Source organism: Hylobates moloch, unplaced genomic scaffold (assembly GCF_009828535.3).
Source record: "Hylobates moloch isolate HMO894 unplaced genomic scaffold, HMol_V3 SCAFFOLD_19, whole genome shotgun sequence".
In the NCBI taxonomy this organism is placed as follows: Eukaryota; Metazoa; Chordata; class Mammalia; order Primates; family Hylobatidae; genus Hylobates; species Hylobates moloch.
In genome coordinates, this window is record NW_026652294.1 from 699,026 (window position 1) to 705,154 (window position 6,129).

Here is a 6,129-nt window from a genome sequence, read left to right on the forward strand (position 1 = left end):
ATCTCTACAAATAATTTTTAAAAATTAAACAGGTGTGGTGGCACAAGCCTGTAGTCTCAACTACTCAAGAAGCTGAGGCAGGAGGATCACCTGATCCCAGGAGGTTGAGGCTGCAGTGAGCCATGATAGTACTATTATGCTCCAGCCTTGGTATCAGAGTGAGACCTTGTCTCACACACACACAAAAAAAAACATTGAATTGTACACTTAAAATGGGTGAATTTTAGTATGTAAATTAGACCTCTATAAAGCTGTTAATTTTCTTGTTTTTTTTTCTTTTTTCTTTCGAGACAGAGTTTTGCTCTTGTTGCCCAGGCTGGAGAGCAATGGCATGATCTCAGCTCACCAAAACCTCCGCCTCCCAGGTTCAAGCGATTCTCTTGCCTCAGACTCCCAAGTAGATGAGATTATAGGCTCCCGCCATGGAGCCTGGCTAATTTTTTGTATTTTTAGTACAGACAGGATTTCACCATGTTGGCCAGGCTCGTCTCAAACTCCTGACCTCAGGTGATCCACACACCTCAGCCTCCCAAAGTGCTGGGATTACAGGCATGAGCCATTGCACCGGGTAATTTTTTTAAGTTTTAAAATTATATTTACCCCTAGCACGAAGATTGTCTCAAAATACCACTAAAAGAAAACAAGCCTTCCTGGAGAGAGTGCTGATTCCAGGTCTAGGCCAGAAATGTATAAGATAAGCCTGGAACACTGTCACTCTGGATAGCAAGGAATCTATCAAAGATTAGGATGATTTCAACACGTCTGAAGAGCCAATCTGAAGGGACTCCTTCTAACCAAAGATAGAACTATACATTAATAAGGATAATAATTGCAGTGGATTGAAATACATCAAATGTGTTTGAATGTCTGCATTCATAATGATTCTTTATAAAAAATAAAAGTGGGTTGTCCAGCCACAAGGGCTCACACCTATAATCCCAGCACTTTGGGAGGCCAAGGCAGGAAGATCACCTGAGGTCAGGAGTTCGCAACCAGCCTGGCCAACCTGGCAAAACTGCATCTCTACTAAAAATACAAAATTAGCTGGGTGTAGTGGTGCATGCCTGTAATCCCAGCTACTCAAGAGGTTGAGGCAGGAGAATCGCTTGAACCCAGGAGGTGGAGGTTGCAGTAAGCTGAGACCTTGCTATTGCACTCCAGCATGGGCAACAGAGCAAGACTCCATCTAAAAAAAAAAAAGAATAAATAAATAAATAAATAAATATGGGCTGGGGACAGTGGCTCATGCCTTTGGGAGGCCAAGGCAGGAGAATCACTTCAGCCCAGGAGTTCAAGACCAACCTGGACAACACAGAGGGACCCTGCCTCTACAAAAAATGTTTTAAATTACTCAGGCTTAAGGGCCCATGTCTGTGGTCCCAGGTACTCAGGAGGCTGAGATGGGAGGATTGCCTGAGCACAGAAGCTTGAGGCTATGGTGGCATGACTGTCCCACTGCATGCCAGCCTGAGCAACAGAGCTAGACCATCCCTGTCTAAATAAATAAATAAATAAATAAAAGTGGTCACCATCAAAGGATATAAATGAAACAGACCATCATTTTGAAAAATGGTAAACAAAAAGAACAAATCAAGCCACTAACTGGCCTTTTCTATCTAAATTGTACAACTGGGTAACACAATAATTTATAAGAAGCTGCATCTCTTTTTTATATTTACTTTTTTTTTTCCTTCATGCAAGGCCCTTCTCAGGTAGCAATATCTCTTTCTGGAAGCATGGCAGCTCATAAATGAAGAAGGAATGATATAACAATACCATCATTGTTCAATCCATAATTTATCAATGGCTGTTAACATCATAAAAAAAAAAAAAAGATGGCCACAGAGTACACACCTCCTGCTGGAAGAACCTACCACAGTCTTTTTGCCTTGACCCCCCAAATCCAACCTGAATCTGATCAAGCTTTCAGATCAAACTACTAATTTATAAAAACTAGAACAAAGTGAAGAACAAGTTAATCAACATCACAAGGATACAAATAGCCAAATTCAAACTATGAGAAACAGCATAATGAGAATACAGTTAGCATAATCCAAACTATGGGGAAACTGCCTAATTTATTCAATAAATAAACTGCAAGAGACAAAAAAGAGATCAAATGGGGAAGCTTTCAGGATCAAAAAAAAGCTAAGATAGGAATGAAACAATCCAAAAGAGAGACTTTATTTGGATCCTGATTCAAACAAACAAAAAATATATGAAATTACTGGAAATTTGGAGCTAGCAGGAGAGTTGACAATATTAAAGAGCAATGGTGTGGGATGGTTGGTTGATCTTGGTATTGGGATTATGTTTTTAAAAGAGTTCTTGTCACCAGGACAGTGGTTCATACCTACAATCTCAGTATTTTGGGAGGCCAAGGCAGGAAGATCATCTGAAGCTGGGAATTCTAGACCAGCCCGGGCAACATAGCAAGACCCTGTCTCTACTAAAAGAAAAATTAAAAATTAGCTGGGCATGGTGGCGTGAGTCTATAGTCCCAGCTACTTAGGAAGCTGAGGCAGGAGAGGTCAAGGCCACAGTGAGCCATAATCGTGCCACTGAATTCCAGCCCGGGCGACAGAGACCTTGTCTTGAAAGAATAAAACAAGAATCCTTATCTTTTACAGATATATACCAAGACATTCAGGGAGGAAATTATATGATATGTGGGATTTGCTATAAAATAACAAGAGATGAAAAGGAGAAGCATGCAGGAGTGTACATGAAACAAGATTGGCCACGAGATAACAAATATCTGAATCTGCTGATGAGGAAGTGAAAGCTCACTACACTAGCCTCTTGTTTAAAATGCTCCAGAATAGAAAGTTTGTCTGAAAATCCTCTTCACGGGTTTGTAGCAAGCATTGAATAAGATCATGTATACAGAGTGCTTTATAACCATGGCTTACAGGTAGTCAGCACACATTGTTTTCAGTTTTGTATACTCCCTGTCCGTTAATCACATCCAAAAAAGATACGTTATTCACACTAAGAGCTCTGGCCCATGGACCTTTGTCCACTTGGTGGCAATTTATTGAAATTTGGGGTTTAGAATGAAGAAATGCCAGCCTTCAGAGCCCCAGGCCTACTATGCAACAGCAAAGCCAACAGTCCCAAATGCCTTCCTAGCACACCTAGTGAGTAGGATCACTTTCCTCTCACCTTGTAGGCATACTTGAGTTCATTCACTCATTCATTCACTATTTTTCATTCATTTCTTATGTGCCAGGTATTGGGTGCTAGGGATCCATAATACAGTGAACCCATAATTGACTGCAAGCATCACTTTCAAAGCATCATTTCAGGATGAGTATTTAAGTGCCAAGTGAATTCAAGGAACAGTGCAAAGGATCCATGGCCTCAGTCACCATGAAGACCCTCCCAAGAGCCAGCCCCACTGGGCACATATAAATGAGTGGAGACCTGGAATTCACCCTTACAAAGCCTAGAACCTGACAGAGCACACAAGACAAAAGCCTAAATAACAAGAACAGGGAGCAGAATGTGAGAGGTAGGCCCCAAAGGATTCGGCCACCAAGGTGGAGAAAGTAATGTGTGCAGAGTGGGGAGTAGTCAGGTTTGGCTGAAGCAAGCAGGCATTTGGGGAGAGGTGGAATGGTGAAACTGAGGCTGGAATGGTCTCCTAGGGCCCTGTATGGAGAAGGTCAGGTTCAGGCATCTGAATCCCATTCAGTAGCAAGAGAGTCACTCCATGGTGCCAAGCAAGGGCTAACAGGCTTAGGACAAGATTCAGGAAGAGGCCTCCTGCAGCAATTGGCCAAGCCCAGGGACCACTCATGGAAGGCCTATCCCTGCCTGGCACTGCACCTTCAAGTTCACATCACATGGCCGTGTGCCCATTCATACACAACCACATGCATGTTCACGTGCATGTTCACACACAGTCATATGCATATTCACACAACCATGTGCACATTTACACGTGGCCAAATGCATGCTAATGCACAATCATATGCATGTTCACACACCACCATGTGCACGTTGAAACATGACCATATGCATATTCATGTGCTCAGTGACTCACAGATTTGTAAGACCTGAGACGGACGTGTGTTTTGGGAGATCCAGCTTTAGGCTATGGGCTCACTGTCTCAGCACATGCAGACCAGGCCTGAACTCTATTCAGGAAAGCTGCCTGCCAGTTTATAGGAGGGCTTAGCAAACCTTTTCCATGAAGAGCTAGTTAGGAAATGTTTGAGGCTTTGCAGAACACATGGTCTCTTGCAGCTACTCAACTCACTAAAGCAACAATGGACAACACATCCGTGAAGAAGCATGGCCGTGTTCTGGTAAAACAAAACTTGACTTTAATTTGCCTATGCCTAGCCTAGAGTTTGTAGCCTCTTCCCAGAGAGAGGGAATCTGACAGCTTCCCAAATCTATCAGAGACTAGGAAGTCTCCTTCAGAAGGACCCTCCAGGCCTGAGGATCCATCCACCCACAGGAGGCCTGACACAACTCATTCCCCACTCAGCTTGGTGCAAGCTAACCCTCCTGCCACTGTTATCCTTGCTGACCGCCCCTGTTGTCCTCTCAAGTGGAGGCTGCCTGCTTCTCATGTCCTGTGCTGCAGGGTCAGGCACTGCACCCACCCCTTCCAGCCCCACAGGAGCCCCTCTCCCCAGCCCTGGCCCGCTGCCAGCCCACCCCCTCACCGGGGACCCCCTGCACATCCAGTTGAGCCCAGATGGCATTCCTTTAAGTAGCCTCCTCGGCACTCTGAAGTCCAGATCACAGGCCCCACCTGGAATGTTCTCCTTGCAGCCTGTTCTTCACTCATGAGACCGTGTTGCACACTGGATTTCAACCATCAGCTTCACCGTCTGTCTCTTCCTTCACTACCTTCCCTCTGCACTAGGCCATAAGCTCTGTGGGAGAAGGAACTCATCACAGTGCCTGCCCCAGACAGGTTGCTCATAAGCACGTATTGAAATAAAGAATTCCCAGGCACCTCCAACAGAGAGACTGGACCTTGTGAGACCCAACAAGAAGCCACTATTTCAGAATTGGTGAAAAATAGCAAGGATCTAGATTAGGGGGTATAGTGGGAATGAAATGGGGGACTGGGGAATGCCCCATATTTGTCAATAACTCATAATCCTTCTCCAGAGATGTCTTCCTCCCCTGTGTTCTTTGTCTCATCAGCTGCCACCAGCACCCACTCCAGCCATTAAAGCCAGAAAGCTGAAAGACGTCTGCCCTCATCTGGCCCAGCCCCCATCCAGCCAAAGACCTGTCATTTAAACCTCACGCCCACCCCGCTTTCCACTCCCACTGCTCCTGCCTTAGTTCAGACCACCACCGTCGCTCTCCTACCTAGTTCAAGCCAAGCTGACCTGGCCAGTGGCCTTCATGCCTGCCCTTCTCCATCCTGCCATGTCCATCCTCCACAGGCAGAACAGGAAGCTGTCATTTAAAAGTGAAGGTCTGCTTTGGTCCTTCTCCTAATGAAACCCTTCAGTGGCTTCCCGGTTCCCTTTGGGTCCTGGCACAGATTCCTTAGCATGGCCAGGGAGGACAGTCCTCCATGATCCTCCCCTCCCTGAGATGCTCCTCCTGCCCCAGCACCCTGTGTTTGAGCCCAAGCCTGCCCTGTGGCGTCGCGGGAGTCCCAGCTCCTCTGCCTGGGGTGCCTTGCCTGGCCTAGGAACTGGGAAAACTTACCTGCTTCCAAGACTCAGCTCTAGCACCTCTTCCTGCTAGGTGTTTTCCGATGCCCCTCCTCTCGCCACCTCATGGGGACCCCGCAGCCCCCTGAAGAGCCTTCTGCCCCAGTGCCTCACCCCACTCTTTAGACCTGTTTCTGTTTCCATGGCTGCCTCGCCTTCTTAGACCATGGGCTCCTGCAGAGCGGGACCCCATATCTCAGTCGGCTTTGCATTCCCAGTGCCTGGCCGAAATGAGGCTGGAATGGTCTCCTATTCCATAAGCACTCATCCCTTGAAAAATGACTGGAATCCTGGACAGCGCCGAGGCAGCAACTGGGATGGGAGAGTGATCTGCTGCCCTCTCCTGGCAATGTGATGAGGAATTGTCCTAAGCACAGACAACTCCCTCCCTGCCTTGCAAAAAACAAGTGCAGGTTGGGGGAAACTGGAAAAGGAG